Raw genomic sequence first — 24,967 nt, forward strand, 5'->3', positions numbered from 1 at the left:
CTACAAGGGGTGTATATCTTATTGTTTTTAACAGCTTCACTGATGTATAATGGACATTCTGTAAACTGTACACATTTAAGGGTACAGTTTGATCAGTTCTGGCATATGGATACAGCTGTGATGCCATCACTACAATCAAGATCATGACTGTCTGCAACAGCTCCAGAAGTTTCTCTGTCCCCCTAGTAATCTTTCTCTCCCCTTATCCCCATCTGCAGGCAACCACTGATCTGCTTGCTGTCACCACAGTTTTCCGTTTCCTAGCATTTTGTAGAAATGGGATCATACAACATTTACTCTTTTTTTGGTCTGGCTTCTGTCACTCAACATAATTATCCTGAGATTTACCCATGTTGGTGTGTATATCAGGCATTAATTCTTTTCCTCCCTCAAATGAGCCAAGTCTCCTTTCTTAAGGTTGATGTTTAAAAAAAAAAAAAGACAGGTTAGGTGACCTTGAGTGAAAAATGTGCTGAATGCCCACTGGACCCATGCCACACCCTGCCTTACCTTAGACCTCTCAGACCCCCTATCTGTGGAGAACATGACCATGGACCAAGTTAGAATTCAACTTGCTGAATCTGTTCCTTTATTTGACAAAGGCACCAAGACAGTTGAGTGAGTAGCACTGTGTTGCAACGTGGGTTGTGACATAGATGTCTTGACATCTGCCTGTTGCTTGCATGTACTGGTTGGGGATGCAAAATATGTTTCTGACTGGGGGATCCATGTTAGGTGCAATTGGGGGATAAACATAGTCTAAAGTTGCTGAGGTACTTAAAGGTGAGCATGCCTGCTGCTGAGCCTGGCTTGGATCATGTTTCAAGAGGTGCATTTGGGCTGGAAAGAAGCTTAGAAAGTAGATAAGTGGGATTCCGCTTCCTGGCACTCATCTAAATCCCCAGCACCCACCACCAGCGTGTCTGCAGAGGCATAAGCACAGAGCGGTAAAAAAAAAAAAAAAAAAAAAGGTGGGGGTGGGGAGGATCAGCTGAACAGCTGTGATTTTATTTTGCATCGTATTAATTCACTTATTTGATTTATATTCCCCCATAGAACTGGCTGATTTATGGATTTAGTTGACCAAATCAAGCAGACACAGGCTTGGATAAGTTCTTTGAAATTGCTATATAACCCAGGATAGCAATCTCCCTTTTTCCACAGATGTGAAAAACAGCAGTGGCAGGGGCAGGGGGCCCTCACTGCTTCTGAGGATTTGTGTTGAACGATGAGCCAGATTGATTGCCTCCTTCAGTGATAAGCTAGCCCCAGAAGGAGTGATGGAGCAGGATGTATTTATACCCACAGGCTGGCTTGTTCTGTGTTTTGACACTGTTCCTCAGATTGCTTAGTCAGTGTTTACGGAGCACCACACAAGCGCCAAGGGCTGTGGTCCCTAATTGTGTACACGGGCACTGAATTTGAGCATGGTTGTCGATAGAAGCCACAGTCTGCCATTGGATATATCAGGGAAAGAATTAAAGCAAGCTGTTTCCTGCTTGCTTTATGATACACACAGACAGGTTCATGGAGAAAAGTTGTACAAGTGGAAGGAAGGTATTGGGGAAGAAGTGAGAAATATGGCAGGACTCAGATCTCTGAAGGAGCGTCATGGGCAATGGGACGGGCTTATTCTTTTATAATCCCAGAGCTTCAGGGCCAGTTTTGGCATAAACACAAGAAAGTTTCCAACAACCTGACTCTTCTAATGAATGACCTTCAATAGCACCTGCCTGGTACCCCAACCCAGGTGATTCTGAGAGGGAAGAGGTTTCTATTCTCAGTCAGCCTGTCCCTCTTGGCTGGGAACCTCTGAGTTATATGGGGAAATGAGATTGCTGTATTTTAAGGGATTGTTGATGAGATAAGATTTCAGATTCTGCCCACAGTTAATATGCCCTGAGATGGTTGTCTCTCTGTGGGGTTTCTTTTCAAGAAACCACCACTTGTTGCTATTCCTTTCTAATTGTGGTTTAAAAAAAACCCACCTAACTTGAAGTTACCCTCTTAATCATTTCTGATGGTGTAGTTCAGTCCTGTTAAGCACGTTCACGTTGTTGTGCAACCACATCTCCAGAACTTGGTCATCTTGTAAAACTGTTCACATTAAACCACTCTCCATCCCCACTCCAGCCCCTGGCAAGCCTCATTTCACTTTCTGAATGAATCTGACAGCTCTAAAGTACCTCATGTACATGGAATTACACCGTGTTTGTCCTTTTGTGATTGGTTTCTTTCACTTAGCATAATGCCCTCAAGATGCGTCTATGTTATCATCCCTTGCTGATTTATATTTTGTCTCCTACATTTTCTAAGATTTCTACAATGAACATCCCTCACTTGAAAACAAACAACAAAAATTACATAACAGTGAGAGGCATAGTACAAACAGGTAGGCAGGGGCCAGGTCTATTGGGCCTTGCAGGTCATAGTCAGTCATATGGAATGTATATTCCCTGTAGTGAGAAGGTCTTGGAGAGTTTTGAACAAAGAAGTGATGTGTTGTGCTATTTGTTATTTGTCTCCCTAGCTGCTGTGTGGAGAATGGGTTGGGATGGGGAGCAGACCTGGAAGGACCAAGCAGGTGACTCTTGTGGTTGTCCAGGCAGAATATGATGGCTGTTGGTGGAGATGTGGAGAAGTGGTTGAGGACAGCAGAGGGCATGTGGTAGGACTGAGAGCTCTTAATGGCATGGCTTGTGGGGTCTGGAAGGTATCTGTCCAGGATGACGCTCAGGTTTCTGGCCTAGATGGTGGAGAAGGGGCTGTGTCACCCAGTGAAACATATGAACACACCCAAGGGGTCTAGATTGGAGGGGCAAGTGCAGGCATTTGGTTTTGCATGTGCTGAGCATGAGGTGGCTATCAGACATCGAGGGCTGATTGAGAGGGGAGGGAGTTGGAAGCATCAGACATGAACACCTTTTTTATAAGTTTGGTTATGAACAGGAGGAGAGAGAAGGCAGTATCGGGCTGGGGCTGCTGCTGCTGCTGCTAAGTCGCTTCAGTCGTGTCCGACTCTGTGCGACCCCATAGACGGCAGCCCACCAGGCTCCCCCGTCCCTGGGATTCTCCAGGCAAGAACACTGGAGTGGGTTGCCATTTCCTTCTCCAATGCATGAAGGTAAAAAGTGAAAGTGAAGGCCCTCAGTCGTGTCTGACTCTTCGAGACCCCATGGACTGCAGCCTATCAGGCTCCTCCATCCATGGGATTTTCCAGGCAAGAGTACTGGAGTGGGGTGCCATTGCCTTCTCCATCGGGCTGGGGATGTACAGTCAAAAGAGAGATTTGAGCATGTTTAAAATAGATAGGCTAATACTTCCCAAGTTGATTTACAGATTCAAAGCAATCCCAGTTAAAATCCCAGCTGCCTCTTTTGCAGAAATTGACAAACAGATCCTAAAATTCATATGGAAATTCAAGGGACTTAGAAGAGCCAAACAGTCTTGAAAAGCAAGAAAGAAGTTAGGTGGATTCACATTTACTGATTTCAAAACTTATTATTAATACAACACAGCAGAATTCAGGACTAGGTGGCGCTGGCACAAGGATAACCATAAAGATCAAACCGAATCCAACAACACATTAAAAAGATCATACATCATGACCAAGTAGGCTTTATCCCAGGGATGCAAGGATTCTTCAATATCTGCAAATCAATCAATGTAATACACCACATTAACAAATTGAAAAATAAAAACCATATAATTATCTCAATAGATGCAGAGAAAGCCTTTGACAAAATGCAACATCCATTTATGATAAAAGCCCTCCAGAAAGCAGGAATAGAAGGAAGATACCTCAACATAATAAAAGCTATATATGACAAACCCTCAGCAAACATTATCCTCAATGGTGAAAAATTGAAAGCATTTCCCATAAAGTCAGGAACAAGATAAGGGTGCCCACTCTCACCACTTTCAACATAGTTTTGGAAGTTTTGGCTACAGCAATCAGAGCAGAAAAAGAAAGAAAAGGAATCCAGATTGGAAAAGAACTAGTGCAGCCACTATGGAGAACAGTGTGGAGATTCCTTAAAAAACTGGAAACAGAACTGCCATATGACCCAGCAATCCCACTGCTGGGCATACACACTGAGGAAACCAGAATCGAAAGAGACACGTGTACCCCAATGTTCATCGCAGCACTGTTTATAATAGCCAGGACATGGAAGCAACCTAGATGTCCATCAGCAGATGAGTGGATAAGAAAGCTGTGGTACATATACACAATGGAGTATTACTCAGCCATTAAAAAGAATACATTTGAATCAGTTCTAATGAGGTGGATGAAACTGGAGCCTATTATACAGAGTGAAGTAAACCAGAAAGAAAAACACCAATACAGTATACTAACGCATATATGTGGAATTTAGAAAGAAGGTAACGATAACCCTGTATGCAAGACAGCAAAAGAGACACAGATGTTAGAACAGTCTTTTGGACTCTGGGAGAGGGCGAGGGCGGGATGATTTGGGAGAACGGCATTGAAACATGTAAATTATCATATGTGAAACGAATCGCCAGTCCAGGTTCGATGCATGAGACAGGGTGCTCAGGGCTGCTGCACTGGGATGACTCAGGGGGATGGGATGGGGAAGGAGGTGGGAGGGGGGTTCAGGATGGGGAACACATGTACACCCATGGCAGATTCAGGTCAATGTATGGCAAAACCAATACAATATTGTAAAATGAAATAAATCAATTAATTAATTAAAAAAAGATTGATGGAATAGAATTGAGACTTGGGATGTAAACCCTCAAGTTTATGATCAGTAGAACTTTGACAGTGGTGCCAAAACAATTCAGTGGGGGAGAGAATCTTTTTAATAATTGGTTCAGGGACAACTGGATTCCCATATGCAAAAAATATTGAAGTTGAACCTGTACCTCATACCATTCACAGTAACTCAAAATGGATCATAGGTCTAAATGTAACAACTAAAACGATAAACCTCTCAGAAGAAAATATAAGAATAAATGTTCATGACCTTGGTTAGGCAAGGGCTTTTTAGATAGGGCACAAAAGCACGTGATAAAAGAAAAATTAATTGGACTTCAAAATAAAAAAACGTTTGTGCTTCAATAGAAACCATCCAAAAAGTAAAAAGACAAACCCCACAATGGGAGAGAACATTTGCAATTCATGCATTTGATAAAAGACTTGTATCCAGATTATATAAAGAACTTTTAGAAGTCAGCAAACAAATACAACCCAATTAAAAAATGACCAAATAATCTAGACATTTCTCTTCATGGAGCTTTTCCTCTTTTCTTTCACTTGTGCTATGGCAAGAGGACTCTTTGGTAAGAAGAGTTTTCACATCTCAGACACTCATCAGGGGACTATTTTCCCTGAACATGACTTTTGTTTTCTGACTGATCCAAAGGGTTGCCACTTGATCCAAAGACAGTCAGCCTTATGACCAGGAACAAATGGATGAGTAAGGAAGCACTTCAGAATGGAGGGTTGACAAAAAATTAAGCCAGGCCTGAAGTTCAAAAATGTTACTAGGGTACTGTCGAATTTTATCATTTAAAACAAGAAATCTGAATTAATTTTTTAAATCTTTGAACTTTAATAATAATGAATGTTTTTTGGTAACCAAGAAGGGGTAGATAATATTTAAAGAAATAATAAAAAGAATTTGAGTTTTGAGGTCTATTAAGTTCATTGTCTTCTAAGATGCAAACACCAACTTGTTACAAAGTTTTTTAATGAAAACCTCAGTGCTTATAGGAGAAAGTGTATAGGTTTCCTTGACAGAAGGTCTGTCTGTTTACTAAAGAATACGTTCTGAGTGTTGGTTCCCTGAACGTAGATGGTCTTGGGTTTCCAGTCTAAGCATCTGCTAGAAGAGTAGGAGTTAATTTGGGGCAGTGAACTGAGTGCTATTATATGACAAGGCCTGGTGCTGTGCTCCCATCTTCAAAGTTTCCAGTCATATGTGAGAGTTACAGGCCCAGATGTATCTGATGCAGTTAGTGAAAGATGGATGACCCATGTGATAGGTTTTACTTGGCAAAGGGGGAGAGCATTAAGGAGCTCCATGGAGCAAGCATTTCTGAGGATGCTGATGGCCTCTATAGGATTTCAGTAAAGAAAGCAGTGGGTGTGGAGGTAACAGATAATGGTTGGGTTTAGAATGATACGCAAGGAGTTTGGACTTGATTCTGTAAGCAAGAATGAAGAGAAATTGGGAATTTTTGAGTAACCAAGGGTGACCCAACTAGGTTTTTAGATATAGCAAGATATTTTTCTGGCAGCAGAATAGAATACTCAAGCTAAGGAGGGCATTTAAAGGGCTGTTGTGTTCATTGAGATGAGACGTTAAGGGAGTGACTACAAAAGTGCAAGTGATGGAATGAATACAGAAATATTTTGGTGGTAAAATAGGCACAGTTTGGTCATGGATGATTCATAGAGGAAGGATGAGTCAAGAATAATGGCCATGCTGGACTTTTCTGGTGGTCCAATGGTTTAGAATCTTCCTGCCAACACAGCAGAGTTCTGGTTGTATCCCTGGCCTGGGAAGATCCCACATGCCATGGAGCAACTAAACCCACACACCCTGGAGCCCACACTCTGCAACAAGAGAAGCCACTGCAATGAGAAGTGTATACATCAACAACTAGAGAAAGCCTGAGTACAGCAACAAAGGCCCAGCGCAGCCAAAAATAAAGAATAATGGCCATGCTCCTGTCTCAGTGCCTAGGCAGGTGGTGACGCACCCACTGGAGCTCTTCTGTGTAAAGAGAGGAAGCCAAGCTGGGAAGGTGAGGGAACACAGCAGCCAGTTTGAGCATGTTTCTCTGGAGCTGTGGAAATCTCCCCTGCTAGGTCAGGTAGCATGGCCTACTGTACAGTCGTTGGGGAGAATGGGCTGGGCTGGGGATGGCCACCTGGGGCTCACAGTGCCTTTCTCTGTTCACATTGGCCTGGCCCGGTGGTAAGGCCAAAATCTCCATGAGCCTGTCAAGTGTAGCCTCGGATTTCACTGCTAATCCTACTCAGTAATGTGGACGGGGAAACCCCTTGCCAGTGCTTATACCTCACGACATACTTGCATTGTCTTTGAAGTTGACTTGAACAGGTCAGGTGCTCAGTCCAGGCAGGCTCTTGCAGGGCCCATGATGCATCCTGGGCTTCGTGAAAACATATGTGAACTCCATAATGAGCTGTATGTATTACAGTGAGATTCTCCTTTGTTTAACAGACTTGAAACATTTTGATGGATTCTCTTTATCTGAGAAATGAGTGGGTTGGGCTTGATGATCTCTGAGGTCTTGTTCAGCCCTTCCTGGCTCTGACTTGAAAACTTCCATCTATGCAACATCAACCAGAGACAGCTTCCTCATTTAAGGAATTACACAGGTTTTTTTGAAGAAAAATTTAAGTATACCAATCTCCACTTGTGTTTATGTTCATTGGCTAAAGGGGAAGGAAATGGCATGTGCACTGCTCATCATTAGTCACGAGCCTGTGGCTTAGCAGTGTTTGGGGATGGCTTTGTGACAGTCTTGTGCCTTGATTTCCCAGGCTTAATATCACATTGGTAGGACCTGAAGTCCATCAGATACTATGAAAGTGTAGATCAGAATGTGGCTTTTTTCTCTTTGCGTCTATTAAGCTTTTGGACATTTTAACTCTCATCTGTAAGCTATTTATTCATACATCTTTATTGAGGGCCTTCTACTTGGATATTTGCCATTCAATTCTACTTTACTTAATACCAAACATAATAATAGCTGATAATTGAGAGACTCCTATGTTTCAGACAGTGGGCTAATCACTTTATACATAATGACCAATTTAATCCTCGCATCAACCCATTGCAGTAGAGTCTCTTGTTATCTCCATTCTACAGATGAGAAAACTGAGGCACAGAGCTGTCAAGGCTCTTGTCCAAGGTGTTTCTGCTGGTGAATGGCAGAAGGGGACCTGAACCCAGCTCTTTAAACTCCAAAGCTGCATCAGCACTGAGATCCTCACGTGTTGTCTTGAAATGTCCTTGGACTAGAGTTGGGAAGCCTTAGGCTTCAATTTTTTTTTTTTTTGAGTTGGAGTATAATTGCTTTATGGCAACCCACTCTAGTATTCTCACCTGGAGAATTCCATGTGCAGAGGAGCCTGGTGGGTTACAGTCCCTGGGGTCACAAAGAGTTGGACATGACTGAGTGATTAACACACTATAATTGCTGTACAATGTTGTGTTAGTTTCTGCTGTACAACAGCATGAATCAGCTATACATATCCATATACCCTCTTCCTCTTGGACTCCCTCACACCCCAAACCCCATCCCACCCCTCTAGGTTGTCATAGAGCACTGAGCTGAGCTCCCTGTGCTATACTGCAGCTTCCCACTAGCTACCTGGTTTACACATGACAGTATATATATGTCAGTGCCACTCTCAATTCGTTCCACCTTCCCCTTCCCACCCCATGAGGCTCCAGTTTTTTATTTGACATCGGCAGGGCACTTAGAGTCTTGTATTGCTTCTTAGAGACTGGCCCCAAGAGCCTCTTGTTGTAGGGCTGTCCCAAGACCCCACGCCTCCTGGCACATCATCCTGACAGTTTATTTGTTCACAGTGGCTTTGTTTTCATCATGCCATCCACCTTATTGCTTTGAGGGTCAAGCAATCAGATATACCTTCAGTTTCCATATGAGGACCTCCTATGAGGTCAAGTGAACACCCCTAGTCAGTGAGTGGCTGAGCTGTGATGAGACATTGGATCTGTTGGCTCCAGGACTATTTCTCTTTCCACTGCCAAATGATTAACTGCTGTGGCCCTCAGCTTCCCACCCAATCAGGTGTCTGATCTCTGAGATCCTGAATACCCCAGTTGCAGAGCTGGTGACAACTAGTTCATTTTTAAATTGAGATGTAAGTTGCATAACATAAAATTCACCAGCTTATTCTGGTTTATAGTATATTCCCTAGGTTGTGCAAGCATCACTATTATCTACCTGTAGAATATTCTCATCACCCCAGAGAGACACCACACACTAATTAGTTGTTAGTCTTCATTTCCTGGGCTCCTGGTACCCAGTCTAGTTTTTAATTAATTTATTTTTTTGGCTGAGGACTCTCCTAGCTGTCAGCTTCAACTTCTGTGGAAAAGGTTATCCTTGCAGGCTTTCCAAGCACCTTTGGAATTTCCTCTGAACAGCCATCATGGGCAGCATGTACCTTTCTATATGGAAAGAAAGAAATTGTCCTTTCCATTTCTTAATCCTTTTTCTGAAACTGTCCTTTCAATAGGCAAAGTGACTTAAGCAATTTGTAAAGCAAAATTCCTCCCCCAACACTGAAAATCAAGCTACTTGCCATGTATGCAGGGCACTTAGATGCTTCCTGGAAATACGTAAAAAGACTTAGCCATGTCACCTGCATCTCCATCCTTCCCTGGACTGTGCCTGGCATGAGGTGCACCCTGTGAATATGGGGTGGACACCACAAATGTGTTGATGGCAATGGCTGTTTGGGACTGAAATGCTGATCCCTGCTTTCTGGTGAACTGTTGCCTTCGCGTTGTTCTTGTCCTCTCTCGGAGTGCTTTAAATTTATTCATGAAACTGGTGGGAACTCAGGTGGCAATAGCTAAATCCATTTAGTAATCAGAGGAAAGCCATTTTCATGTTCCCTCACAAGGCTGCAGCGCTTAGCCAACCCAGAGGATATTAATTACTCAGCATGCTTGGAGGTGTAAAAGAGTAAATTTATCAAGACACACGCGTTTGAATCTAGATTAAGGCAACAAGATTTAAAATGGGGCAGAAATTCGGGGAAATCTGGATGAGCATAATTTAGCATTTTCGGTTTGCTCCCACCCTTTCCAGCACAAGGCAGGAGACAGAGGAAGTGTGTTCACAGACACGTTTGTAAAATTGACCATGCACACCCATGACTTTGCAGTGGCAATTTCCCATAAGCAGTTTTCAGGAACGTGCCTATGGTCGGCAGTGAGCCCCTACTGCAGCAGGGTGGGAAGTTGTTTTTCTGACCTGCAGGTTTCCCTTTTATTACTTAGCGGCCCAATGGTCCCCTGCCAGAGAGCCAGGGAAGCACAGGGCTTTACAAGCAGCTGCATCAGCTGAGGTCTTTATCACATTAAAGTGGAACGTCCTTATTCCATGGCTCATTTCAGGTTCAATCACCCTGTGCCCCCACCCTCTGTCTGTAGGTTCAATCTTCTGGGGCTAATTTTAGTCTTATTCTCTGAACCCAGATGATCAAGGGCCTTGTGCCACAGTTATATTTACTGGGTTATGATTTGAATTTCATTCTGGCCCATCCTCTAGTGTGGATCTTCCCTGTACTTGTTAACGACCTTGCTGGTGATCAAATTAGTTTCCTTTCAGATAAATAACTCCATTCCTTTGCAGTTGTGGCGTCGATGCAGGCACTAGCCCCAATGTCAGGCAGGTGGCTGTTGTCCAAGCTTTCTTGGACAAACTTAAATATAGTTGGAGTATTTATGGAAGCTTCACTCAGACAAGTGAAATCTTAAGATTAGGCAGCCACAACTTACCAGTCTCAGACGTCCCTTGGGTTCTTGGGTTCTTATTCACCAAAAAATGACAAGGTTTGAAAATTTGAGAACCAAAGCAGTTTAGGTGAATATTTATTCATTTAGAATTTGTACTGGACCCTTGCAAAAATAATTGAAAGCTCCTTATATGAACAGAGGAAACGGGGGGAAGGGAAACCATCCTTAGAGAGCAGGGCGATGGATGTGAGCAGGCATTTGAGAGGCACGTGTCTCCCTGACTGGGTTGCGACTTCTCCTCTGACATCTCCAGTAAGCAAAGATCCTGGCTGTCCCTGCGGTTCTTCATCCAGCAGTAGGGAACAGACACATTGCTCTACAGGGAGGAGCTTGCTCTTGGCATGAAACCCAAATGGATTTGTTACAAAGTAGTATCAGGTACAGTCTACTGGTAGCACTCTCATAGCTTGGGGACAGTTTAGATGATCACAATGAACATTCCCTTCAGGGAGTGCCTCCTTCCTGCCAGGCCCCGTGCCTGCTTCCAGCAGCTCACTGTCTAGAGCAGTGATGATGGCTGATTCTCTGTCAGGCCCTCCAACACAGTTGTCCCCAGCCAATCATGGCTGTCGAGCACTTGGAAGGTGGCTAGTGTGAGTAAGGCACTCGTTTTTAAAGTGTTTATTGAATATTAATTAATGTGAATTGCAGGAGCTACCATGTGGGACAGGGCAGGTCTAGAGAGAATGAATGTAAACACCTGACCAGAGTGGGTGTGCTTTCAGCTCGTCCAACTCAGTGGACGAGCGAGAGGACAACAGTGTGTGGAGTCGGGGTGGGTCAGGGGGCAAGGGACAGGGAGTGATGAAATCCACATGAAAGATACTCAAGGGGTGCATCAGTTGCATTGGCTCTCTCCTGGATTAGATGTTTCCATCAAGGCTTTGGCAAGTGCCAGATCTCAGCCACTTCATGGCAGAAGCCTCTAACAAGAGCCTGTTGTGCCTGTTTTTATAGCCCTCATTAAATGTGCCCTTAGCTTTAGACACCAGTCACCCAGGCATGGTGGGTCAGGTTGCAGTATGAGGTCAAGTTTGTGTTCCCTCCCAAAAGGGGACAGTCCACTTCAGGACAGACTCAGGCTGCCGGGGTGCCAGTGGGTAGAACTGGCACTTTCCTTATTACATATGTTTTCTCAAGGACATACACAGGCCCATGGGTACCATTTCCAAAGTTTTGCCTTATGTTAAAGGATGTTTTCCAATGGGTGTAACTAGCTCACTATATGCTTTCTCCATTAAAAGAAATTTGTGGCCCTCTGTGTTGGAAGTAACTTTTCTACCCGATGCTGGAGCACCAGCCTCCCAGGCATAGAGATTTGGGCCTTGTAAATTGAGCCTGTGATGAGTCAGCTGGTTTCTACTGCGTGTCTGGAATCAGAGAGCAAATCAGTGTCCTTAGTACAGAGGATTCCTGTCTGCCCTCCACCCAAACTGAGTCATTTAGTATAGGTCACATAGAAGAGTTATAGGATATAGCCTATACCTCTTATTTTTTTCTGATACGGAGCTATCTCCCTGATAGTTTTTTTTTTTATTGAAGTAAAACTGATCTACAACTCTTAGTTCCAGGGGCACAGCATAGCAATTGTATATACTTCTATACATTTCAGAATGATCACCACAATACAGCTTTATTTAGGACCATTTGAGGTATTGTATCTCTCATGGAATGTTTGTTTCCATCTTGATTTTAGCAGCTGTGTTTGGTTGTAGGCTCTGAAGTCTTAATAGCTCGGGATGTAGATTGAAATTTTGAATGGTTTTGTCCTCAGATCATTTGGGTCCATTGAATTCAGGGTCAGTAACGGGTTCATAAATCTGCAAAATTGTGTTATCCCTTTTTTTATTCAGGTATAGTTGATGTACAATGTCATGTAAGTTTCAGGTTTACAACATATTCATAATTTTTATGAATAATTTCATGTATAGGTATTAGGAAATATTGCCTATATTCTCTATGTTGTACAATATATCCTTGTAGCTTATTTATTTTATACCTAATAGTTTATACTTAATCCCCTACCCCTATCTGGCCCCTCCCCTGTTTCCTCTCTTGGCTGGTAACCACTGGTTTGTTCTCTATATCAGTGAGTCGTTTTTGTTACATTGATTCACTTGCTGTGTTTTTTAGATTCCACAGTGATATCATACAGTATTTGTCTTTCTCTGGCAGACTTATTTCATTTAGGATAATGTCCTCTAAGTCTATCCATATTGTTTTAAATGACGTTATTTCATTCTTTTTTATGACTGACAAATATTCCATTATATGTGTTTATATTAGAGAGAGAGAGTGTGTGTGTGTTTTGAAGAAACATCCAATAGGATGATTGGCTTATGATAGAGAACTTTAAAAATTATTTATTATTACAAGATACATCACTTTATATACGAGATTAAAATAAAAAAAAGAAGGGTTCAAATGAATAGTTAAAGTTCTCTTTCTCCCTGACCCCTTTTCTCATTCTGTAAACATAACCACTGTTACCAGGCTGTGTGTAAGCTTCCGTCCAGAAGATTTTTATGGCTATAAATGTAGATATTCATGGAAAAAAATTTCTCTGCACCTTTATTTATGTAATACTGTATCTTGGAGCTCTCTCCCATGTCAGCACATAGGTTTATGCCTTTCTTCTTTTTAATAGATTTAATTTTTTATATCAGTTTTAGGCTCAGAGCAATATTGAGCAGAAGGTATGTAGTTTTCTCGTATACCTCCTGACTGCACACATACACAGCCTCTCTCATTACCAACACCCCCCTCCTCACCAGAATGTTACCTTCATTACCATTGATTAACCTATATTGACAGTATTATCATCACCCAAAGTGCATAGTTTGAATTGTGTTTCACTCTTGGTGGTGTTGAATTCTTGTCTAGGGAATCCCATGGTCAGAGGAGCCTGGTAGGCTATAGTCCATGGAGTCCCACAGAGTTGGACATGGCTGAGCATGCACACACTTGGTGTTGTGCATTCTTTGGGTTTAGACAAATATATAATGGCATGCATCCACCATCAGAGTATCATACAGAATAGTCTCACTGCTCTAAAAATTCTCTGTGCTCCTCCTAGTCATTCTGCCCCCACACAGCCCCTGGCAACCGCTGATCCTTTTTACTGTCTTCATATTTGTCTTTCTGGAATGTCAGATAGTCAGAATCATACACTATCTTACTTTTACAATTGGCTGCTTTCTCTTAGTATGGGCATTGGAGGTTCCTCTGTGTCTTTTCATGCCTTGATAGCTTATTTATTTTTAGTGCTGAATAATATTCTATTGTCTTGACTGTAACACAGTTTATTTATCTGCTCACTTACTGAGGGACAAAGAAGCCTGGTGGACTACAGTCCATGGGATTGCAAAGAGTTAGACACGACTGAGCGACTAACATTCACTTTCTGAAGGACATCTTGGCTGCTTCCAAGCTTTCATAATTATGAATGAAGAAATTATAAACATCTGTGTGCAGGTTTTTGTTTGGACATAAGTTTTTAACTCCTTTGGGTAAACACGAAGGAGCACAATTGGTGGATCATATGGTATGTATGTGTTCTTAGAAAACAGCAAACTGTCTTCCAAAGTGACTGTACCATTTTGTACTCCCAGCAGTAATATGATTTCCTTTCATTCTACAGCCTTATCAGCTCTTGGTGTTGTCCATGTTCTGGATTTTGGCCATTCTCATAGGTGTATACTGGTATCTCAGTGTTTTAATTTGAATTTCCTATTGACATATGATGTGCAACATGTTTTCCTATGTGTATTTGCCATCTATCTGTCTTCTTTAATGTGTCAGTTAAAGTCTTTAGTCCATTGTTTTCACTTGGTCTGCTTTTGTTTATGTGTATAGCTTTAGCAACCTCCTTACAAGGCATATACCAACTCTGACTCACACAGTTCATATCTTTTTTTTCTTTATCTCTTTCCCCCTCAGCATTCTTGATATATAATTGACAATGTGATGATTTGCTACATGTATATATTGTGAAGTGATTGCCACAATAAGATTAGTTAACACATTTTTGTAGGTCAGGAAGCAACAGTTAGAACTGGACATGAAACAACAGACTGGTTCCAAATACGAAAAGGAGTACATCAAGGCTGTATACTGTCACCCTGCTTATTTAACTTCTATGCAGGGTACATCATGAGAAATACTGGGCTGGAAGAAGCACAAGCTGGAATCAAGATTGCCAGGAGAAATATAAATAACCTCAGATATGCAGATAACACCACCCTTATGGCAGAAAGTGAAGAGGAACTAAAAAGCCTCTTGATGAAAGGTAAAGAGGAGAGTAAAAAGTTGGCTTAAAGCTCAACATTCAGAAAACGAAGATCATGGCATCTGGTCCCATCACTTCATGGGAAATAGATGGGGAAACAGTGTCAGACTTTATTTTTCTGGGCTCCAAAATCACTGCAGATGGTGATTGCAGCCATGAAATTAAAAGACGCTTACTCCTTGGAAGGAAAGTTATGACCAACCTAGACAGCATATTGAAAAGCACAGACATTACTTTGCCAACAAAGGTCTGTCTAGTCAAAGCTATGGTTTTTTCAGTACTCATGTATGGATGTGAGAGTTGGACTATGAAGAAGGCTGAGTGCTGAAGCATTGATGCTTTTGAACTGTGGTGTTGGAGAAGACTCTTGAGAGTCCCTTGGACTTCAAGGAGATCCAACCAGTCCATCCTAAAGGAGATCAGTCCTGGGTGTTCTTTGGAAGGACTGATGCTAAAGCTGAAACTCCAATACTTTGGCCACCTCATGTGAAGAGTTGACTCATTGGAAAAGACTCTGATGCTGGGAGGGATTGGGGGCAGGAGGAGAAGGGGATGACAGAGGATGAGATGGCTGGATGGCATCACTGACTCGATGGACGTGAGTTTGAGTGAACTCCGGGAGTTGGTGATGGACAGGGATGCCTGGCGTGCTGTGATTCATGGGGTCGCAAAAAATCGGACACAACTGAGCGACTGAACTGAACTGAACTAAATTGCATTTGTGTGTGTGTGTGTGTGTATCTGGTGAGAACATTTAGGATCTACCCTCTTGACGATAGTGTATCATATTCTTGCAAATTGCTAATTACAGTTACCAAACAGGTTCGTCTAGTCAAGGCTGTGGTTTTTCCTGTGGTCATGTATGGATGTGAGAGCTGGACTGTGAAGAAGGCTGAGCGCCGAAGAATTGATGCTTTTGAACTGTGGTGTTGGAGAAGACTCTTGAGAGTCCCTTGGACTGCCAGGAGATCCAACCAGTCCATTCTGAAGGAGATCAGCCCTGGGATTTCTTTGGAAGGAATGATGCTAAAGCTGAAACTCCAGTACTTTGGCCACCTCATGCGAAGAGTTGACTCATTGGAAGAGACTCTGATGCTGGGTGGGATTGGGGGCAAGAGGAGAAGGGGTAGACAGAGGATGAGATGGCTGGATGGCATCAGTGACTCGATGGACGTGAGTCTGAGTGACCTCCAGGAGTTGATGATGGACAGGGATGCCTGGCGTGCTGCGATTCATGGGGTTGCAAAGAGTTGGACACGACTGAGTGACTGATCTGATCTGATACCACACACTTATTAGATCCCTAGAACTTATTCATCTTGTAACTGGAAGTTTATACCCTATGGCCAACAATGACCAACATCTCCCCATTTCCCCCAGCCCTGCAGTCCCAGGCAGCCAGCCACCATTCTACTTTGTTTCTATGAGTTAGGTTTTTTTTAGACTCTATGTGCAGGTGAAGTCATACAGTTATTTGTCTTCCTCTGACTTTTTTCACTTAGCATAATACCTTCTAGATATATCCATATTGTTGAAAAGGCAGAATCTCCTTCTTTTTAATGGCAAATAAGATTCTGTGGTGTATATGTATATACCACATTTACTTTATCCATTCATCTATCTGTGGACGCTTAGTTTCCATATCTTGGCTATTGGGAGGAAGGCTGCAAGGAACATAGCTGGAGGGGGTGGTGGTGCAGATATCTCTTTGAGATAGTGATTTCCTTTGTTTTGGCAATATGGCCACAAGTAGGATTTGATGGATCATAATTCTGTTTATCAATTTTTGAAGACCCTCCATATTATCTTCCAGAGTGGCTGAACCAATTTACTTCCTACCACAGTGCATAACGATTACTTTTTCTGCACACCCGCACCAAAACTTAGCATGTTTTTTTGACTCTAGCCATTCTAACAGGTGTGAGGTGATACCTCATTTTGGTTTTGATTTGCATTTCCCTGATGATGGATATTGTTAAGCATCTTTTCATATACCTGTTGGCCATTTGTATATCTTCTTTGGAAAAATGTCTGTTTAGTTCCATGTGAGTGACACAAACACACATTGACGAAAAGACAGTGTCTCTTCAATAAATGGTTCTGGGAGGACTGGACAGCTTTTACATGTAAAAGAATGAAATTAGAACATTCTCTAATGCTATATGCAAAAATAAACTCAAAATGTATTAAAGTCCTAAATGTAAGAGTGAACACTATAAAATTCCTAGAGGAAAACATAGGTAGAACACTCTTTGACATAAACTGCAGGAATTAATTTTCGATCTGTTTACTAAAGTAAAGGAAATAAAAGCAAAATAAACAAATGGAACATAATTAAAAGCTTTTGCACAGCAAAGGAAACTGTCAACAAAACAGAAACCAATGCACTATGATTCATTTTGAGTTAATATGAAAAGTCTAAGGTCTGTGTCTAGGGTTTTTGTTGTTGTTGTTCCATGTGGATGTCCAGGTGTTGAAGCACCATCTGTTGAAAAGACTGTCTTTTCTCCATCATACTGCCTTTGCTCCTTTGTCAAAGATCATTTGGCTGTGTTTATGTCAGTCTGTTTCTGGGCTCCCTGTTCTGTTCCATTGATCTCTTTGTCTCTTGCTAATACCACAGTATCTTAACTTTATAGTAAGTCTTGAGATGGGTAGGGTCAGTCCTCTAAGTTTGTTCTTTTCATTCAATATTGTATTAGCTATTCTGGGTTTTCTTCCTCTCAGTATCAACTTGTCAGTATAAACTTAAAAATCAGTTTTGTCAGTCACAAAATCATTTGCTGACATTTCAATTGTGATTGCACTGAATCTATAATCAAATTGGGAAGAACTGACATTTTGACAGTATTGAATCTTCCTATCCATGAACATGAAATATCTCTTCTCTTTTGATTTCTTTCATTAGAGTTTTGTAGTTTTCTTTATATAGATCTTGTGCATATTTTGTTAGATTTCTATAAGGTGTTTATTTGGGGGAGGTGCTGCTAATGTAAACAGTGTTGTGCTTTTTGTTAATATTTCAAATTCCATTTGTTCATTGCTGGTACATAGGAAATCTACTTATATTAACCATATACCCTGCAACCTTGCTATAGTTACTTATTAGTTCTAGGAGTTTTGAGTTTTGGGGTAGATTTTTTTCAATAATCATGTCTTCTGCAAAAACAGTTTTATTTCTTCCTTTCCAGTCTTTATACCTTTTCTCCTTTTCTTGTCTTACTGAAGTAGCTGGGGCTGACAGTATGATGTTGAAAAGCAGTGCTGAGAAGGGACATCATTGCCTTGTTCCTGATCATGTTAGCTGTAGGTTTTTTGTAGATATTCTTTATCAAGTTGAGGAAATTCCCTTGTAGCCCTAGTTTACTGAGAGTATCCCATTCTTTTAAACAGCTGCAGAACACTTCATTGTATTGAAGAACCATATTTACTTCAACTATTCTTCAGTGAACACTTGGTCTGATTCCATTTCTTTTTGCTCTTGTAAGCAGTACTGCTATAAACATCCTGTACGTACCTCTTTGGGCACATGTGCAAGTATTTTTCTGTAACATGTACCTAAAAGTATAATCGTTGAATTGAGAAATATGCATATTTAAATTATTTTAATTGTCTAAATGTTTTAAGAATTACAGACCTGCAGGAAACTCGCAAGTACAGTGCAGGGACCTTCTTTTTTCCCCCTAATAAGTTGAGAAGATGTTACCATACCCTATGATCCTTCCTCTCACAACATACTTCAGAGTGCATTTCCTACAAACATCCTTTTGCATATCATCAATGTAACCATCTGAATTGGAAAATGAATGCAGATCCATTAATACTACCTAATTCTCAGACTCCATTCAAGTTTCACCAGTTGTTCCAATATTATCTAATACAAGGAATTCCCATTTACTATTCACCTAGATTTCCCAGTTATAGCATATTTGCTGTGGTGTATGTATTTATCTTCAAATACTTTTCTTCTGAATAATTTCAGAATCAGTCCCAAATATCTCTTGATATATCAGTATGCATTTCCTAAAAATGAGGACAACCCTCCTCTATGACTATAGTACATCCATCAAGATCAGGAAATTGACAGTGAGCCAGTATTACCATCTGGTCCACAGACCTCATTCAAATTTCACTCATTGTCCCACTGATTATCTTTATAGGTTCAGGATCCAGTCCAGGAATACCTGTTGAATTTAGCTGTCATGATTTCCCTGATCTCAGGGACTGTAGTCTCTCAATACTTGTTCAATGCTGAAAGCTGTTGCCTCATGTTTTGTTCATTTTATGGTTATTTATGATGGGAAGGCTAATCTGATACTGGTTATTTAATCAAAGGAAGAATTGAAAGTCTACTTTAGAATATTAGAAGCTGGGTTATTAAGTGCATGACTTTTATTGGTGGATTATATGATTTAAACCCATAAAATATGTCACTTTTCCTCTTTAGAGGTTTAGGTCTTAAATTTCATCTTGCCTTATATCAGTATTTTTTTCCTTCCTGTTAGCACTTGTTATATCAGTTCAGTTCAGTCACTCAGTCATGTCCAACTCTTTGCGACCCTATGGACTGCAGCATGCCAGGCTTCCCTACCCATCACCAACTCCCGGAGCTTGCTCAAACTCATGTCCATTGAGTCAGTGATGCCATCCAACCATCTCATCCTCTGTCGTCCCCTTCTTTTCCCGCCTTCAATCTTTCCCAGCATCAGGGTCTTTTCCAGTGAGTCAGTCCTTTGCATCACGTGGCCAGAATATTGGAGCTTCAGCATCAGTCCTTACAATGAATATATTCTGAACTGATTTCCTTTAGGGTTGACTGGTTTGATCTCCTTGCACTCCAACGGACTCTCAAGAGTCATCTCCAACACCATAGTTCAAAAGCATCAATTCTTTACCGCTCAGCTTTCTTTATGGTCCAACATTCACATCCATACATGACTAATGGCAAAAACATAGCTTTGATGAGAAGGACCTTTGTCAGCAAAGTAATGTCTCTACTTTTTAATATGCTCTCTAGGTTAGCAATAGCTTCCCTTCCAAGGGAGAAGCCTCTTTTAATTTCATGGCTGCACTCACCATCTGCAGTGATTTTGGAGCCCAAGAAAATAAAGTCTGTCAGTGTTTCCATTGTTTCCCCATGTATTTGCCATGCAGTGATGGGACCAGATGCTGTGATCTTGGTTTTTTGAATGTTGAGTTTTAAGCCAGCTTTTTCACTCTCCTCTTTCACTATTATCAAGAGGCTCCTCAGTTCCTCTTTTCTTTCTGCCATGAAGGTGGTGTCATCTACATATCTGAGGTTATTGATATTTTTCCTGGAAATCTTGATTCCAGCTTGTGCTTCCTCCAGCTCAGCATTTCGTATGATGTGCTCTGCATATAAGTTAAATAAGCAGGTTAACAATATACAGCCTTGATGTACTCCTTTCCCGACTTGGAATCAGTCCATTGTTCCATGTCCAGTTCTAACCATTGCTTCTTAACATGCATACACATTTCTCAGGAGGCAGGAAAGGTGGTCTGGTATTCCCATCTCTTGAAGAATTTTCCGCAGTTGGTTGTGATCCACACAGTGAAAGGCTTTGGCATAGTCAATAAAGCAGAAATAGATGTTTTTCTGGAACTCTTTTGCTTTTTCGATGATCCAATTGATGTTGGCAATTTGATCTCTGGTTCCTCTGCCTTTTCTAAATCCAGCTTGAACATCTGGAAGTTCTTCATATACTGTTGAAGTCTTGCTTGGAGAATTTTGAGTATTTGTTTGCATGTGAGATGAGTGCAATTGTGCAGTAGTTTGAACATTCTTTGGCATTGCCTTTCTTTGGGATTGGAATGAAAACTGACCTTTTCCAGTCCTGTAGCCACTGCTGAGTTTTCCAAATTTTCTGGCATCTTGAGAGCAGCACTTTCACAGCATCATCTGTTAGGATTTGAGATAGCTCAGCTGGAATTCTATCACCTCCACTAGCTTTGTTCTTAGTGATGCTTTCTAAGGCCCACTTGACTTCAGACTCCAAGATGTCTGGCTCAGATACCATTGTGGTTATCTGGGTCATGAAGATCTTTTTTGTACAGTTCTTTTTCCACCTCTTCTTAATAGCTTCTCCTTCTGTTAGGTCCATACCGTTTCTGTCCTTCATTGAGCCCATCTTTGCATGAAATGTTCCCTTAGTATCTCTGATTTTCTTGAAGAGATCTCTAGTCTTTCCCATTCTACTGTTTTCCTCTATTTCTTGGCATTGATCACTGAGGAAGGCTTTCTTGTCTCTCCTTGCTATTCTTTAGAACTCTGCATTCAAATGGGTATATCTTTCCTTTTCTCCTTTGCCTTTTGCTTCTCTCCGTTTCTCAGCTATTTGTAAGGCCTCCTCAGACAACCATTTTGCCTTTTTGCATATGTTTTTCTTGGAGATGGTCTTAATCACTGCCTCCTGTACAGTGTCATGAACCTCTGTCCATAGTTCATCAGGCACTCTATCAAATCTAATCCCTTAAATCTATTTCTCACTTCCACTGGATAATCATAAGGGATTTGATTTAAGTCATACCTGAATGGTCTAGTGATTTTCCCTACTTTCTTCAATTTAAGTCTGAATTTGGCAATAAGGAGTTGATGATCTGAGCCACAGTCAGCTCCTGGTCTTGTTTTTGCTGAGTGTATAGAGCTTCTCCATCTTTGGGTGCAAAGAATATAATCAATCTGATTTTGGTATTGACCATCTGGTAATGTCTATGTGTATAGTCATCTCTTGTGTTGTTGGAAGAGGGTGCTTGCTATGAACAGTGTGTTCTTTTGGCAAAACTCTGTTAGCCTTTGCCCTGCTTCTTTTTGTACTCCAAGGCCAAACTTGCCTATTACTCCAGTTGTTTCTTGACTTCCTACTTTTGCATTACAGTCCCCTATGTTGGAAAGGACATCTTTTTTTGGTGTTAGTTCTCGAAGGTCTTGTAGGACATCATAGAACCATTCGACATCAGGTTCTTCAGCATTATTGGTTGGGGCATAGACTTGGATTACTGTGATATTGAATGGTTTGCCTTGGAAAGAAACAGAGATCATTCTGTCATTTTTGAGATTGCCCCCAAGTACTGCATTTTGGGCTCTTGTTCACTATGAGAGCTACGCCATTCCCTCTAAGTGATTCTTGCCCACAGTAGTAGGTATAATGATTATCTGAATTAAATTTACCCATTCTGGTCCATTTTAGTTCACTGATTCCTAGAAAGTCGATGTTCACTCTTGCCATCTCCTGTTTGAACACTTCCAATTTGCCTTGCTTCATGAACCTGACATTCCAGGTTCCTATGCAATACTGTTCTTTATAGCATCAGACTTTACTTCCATTACCAGTCACATCCTCAACTGGGTGTTGTTTTCACTTTGGCTCCATCTCTTCATTCTTTCTGGACTTATTTCTCCACTCTTCTCCAGTACCATATTGGGCACCTACCAACCTGGGGAGTTCATCTTTCAGTGCCCTATCTTTTTGCCTTTTCATCCTGTTCGTGGGGTTTTCAAGGCAAGAATACTGAAGTGGTTTGCCATTCCACTGGGGATCCAGCAAAGGGACTGTGAACCCCTGGGAATTTGACTTTGGAGGCCAGTGTGATTTGATAACAGGACTTCCACAGGACTGGGAAAGCAGGCTCTTGGAGGGCACAAACAAGACCTTGTGTCACCAGGAGCCAGGAGAAAGGAGCAGTCCCCACAAGAGACTGAGCCAGACTTGTCTGTGAGTATCCAGGTTTCTCCGGTGGAGGTGTGGGTCGACAGTGGCCTGCAGCTAATCTGCTAATAGGTATATAACGCCTTACTAAAAACTAGTAAGGGGGTACCCTTTCTGCCCCCTTCTGATGTCTATGTCAAAAGCTTTCTCTGTTTCTTTTATACTTTAATGAAACTTTACTACACAAAAGCTCTGAAGGATCAAGCCTCGTCACTGACCCCAGATCAAATTCTTCTCCTCCAGAGGCCAAGAATCCCGGTGTTGTTCATGGCTCAAGGCAACAACCTTTCAATAGGAAATTTGCTCTATTTACACTCACTTTTTATTAGCATAGTTATACATATTATTGTGTTAGACAATATGGAAAGTCCATGTTTTGTGTTTAACATATTTTTGTTTTTTCCATTTGGTGACTTTTGTTGAATTTTAGTTGTTGGTATTGACCTTTCTTTTCATTCTTGAATGAGTTAGAGGTTATACATCCTGTATCTCTTTTTTTAGTGGTTACCTTAATTTTTTTGCTATAGGAAATAGATATTTAAAAATAAACTTTTTAAGAACAGTTTTAGATTTACAGTGCAAAGCTAATACAAAGAGTTCCCATGTGCTCTACACCTAGATAGCTTCCCTTGTTATAACATTTTATATTAGTACAGTACATGTATCACAATTAATGAACCAACACTGATACAGTTATTAAAGTCCATACTCTATTCAGATTTTCTTAGTTTTTTACTTAAAGTCCTTTTTCTGTCCTAGGGTCTGATCCAGCGTACCACGTGAATTTCCATCATTACATCTCCTTTGGCTCTTCAAGCTGTGCCAGTTTCTCAAACTTAGTTTTTGACAGCCTTGAAAGTTTTTAGGAGTATTCAGTTCAGTTCAGTTGCTCAGTCATGTCCAACTCTTTGTGACCCCATGGACTGCAGCACACCAGGCTTCCCTGTCCATCACCAACTCCTGGAGCTTGCTCATACTCATGTCCTTTGAGTTGGGGATGCCATCCAACCATCTCATCCTCTGTCATCCCCTTCTCCTCCCGCCTTCAATTTTTCCCAGCATCAGGGTATTTTCCAATGAGTCAATTCTTCTCATCACATGGCCAAAGTATTAGAACTTCACTTTCAGCATCAGTCCTTCCAATGAACATATTCTAAACGGATTTCCTTTAGGATTGGCTGGTTTGATCTCCTTGCAGTCCAGTGGACTCTCAAGAGTCTTCTCCAACACCATAGTTCAAAAGCATCAATTCTTCACTGCTCAGCTTTCTGGTCCAGCTCTCATATCCATACATAACTACTGGAAAAACCATAGCTTTGACTAAAAGGACCTTTGTTGGCAAAGTCACGTCTCTGCTTTTTAATATGCCATCTAGGTTGGTCATAATTTCCCTTCCAAGGAACAAGCGTTTCTTAATTTCATGGTTGCAGTCACTACCTGCAGTGATTTTAGAGCCCAAGAAAATAAAGTCTGTCAATGTTTCATTGTTTCCCCATCTATTTGCCATGCAGTGATGGGACTGGATGCCATGATCTTGGTTTTCTGAATGTTGAGGTTTAAGCCAGCTTTTTCACGCTCCTCTTTCACTATTATCAAGAGGCTCTTTAGTTCCTCTTCTCTTTCTGCCATAAGGGTGGTGCCATCTGCATATCTGAGGTTATTGATATTTCTCCTGGCAGTCTTGATTTCAGCTTGTGCTTCATCCACCCCAGCATTTTGCTTGATTAATCAAGTATTTTGTAGGATGCACCTCAGTTGGAGTTCTTCTGCTCTTTTCCTTGTGACTATATGGGGCTTATGGAGTTATCCTTCCTTGAAAGGAAGACCACAGAGATTTAGTGCCCTTCTCATCATATCAAGGGAATATAGTATTGGGACTTCTAGTGGTCCAGTGGTTAAGACTTTGTACTTCCACTGCAGGGGGCATGGGTTCCATCCCTGGTCAGGGAACTAAGACTCCACATGCTGTACAGAAAGACCAAAAAAAAAAAAAAAAAAAGCAGGGAATATAGTATCAGTATAACTCATCACTATTAATCTTAATCTTGATCACCTGGCTGATGTAGTATATGTCAGTTTCTCCACTGTAAGGTTATTTTTCTCTTCCCCACCCCTTATACTATAATCTTGGAAGGGAGTCAGCACTTATGGAGAGGAGAAATGTCTACATAAATTAATTTGAATTCTTCTGTTTTTATGTTTTTGCTGTCATTTATATCAGCATAGAGTCATGGATATTTATTTTATACATAGGGTCATAATCCAGTACCACTTTATTTTGCTACTTTAAATTTTTCCAGCTTGAGCCATTGAGAACTCTTTTCTGTCAGTTCTGTGCCCCTTTGACATATACCCACCAATATAAAATATTTTTAAAAGTACTTCCTAGCACTGTA

The 24,967-nt window shown here is 41.3% G+C and overlaps 1 protein-coding gene across 2 annotated transcripts in view; it reads left to right on the top strand.

Moving 5' to 3' along the window:
• CD99L2 (CD99 molecule like 2) overlaps positions 1-24,967 on the top strand; it is a 121,988-nt gene that overhangs the window by 51,846 nt on the left and 45,175 nt on the right. The window lies entirely within an intron of this gene.

This window comes from Bos indicus x Bos taurus, chromosome X (genome assembly GCF_003369695.1).
Source record: "Bos indicus x Bos taurus breed Angus x Brahman F1 hybrid chromosome X, Bos_hybrid_MaternalHap_v2.0, whole genome shotgun sequence".
NCBI lineage: Eukaryota > Metazoa > Chordata > Mammalia > Artiodactyla > Bovidae > Bos > Bos indicus x Bos taurus.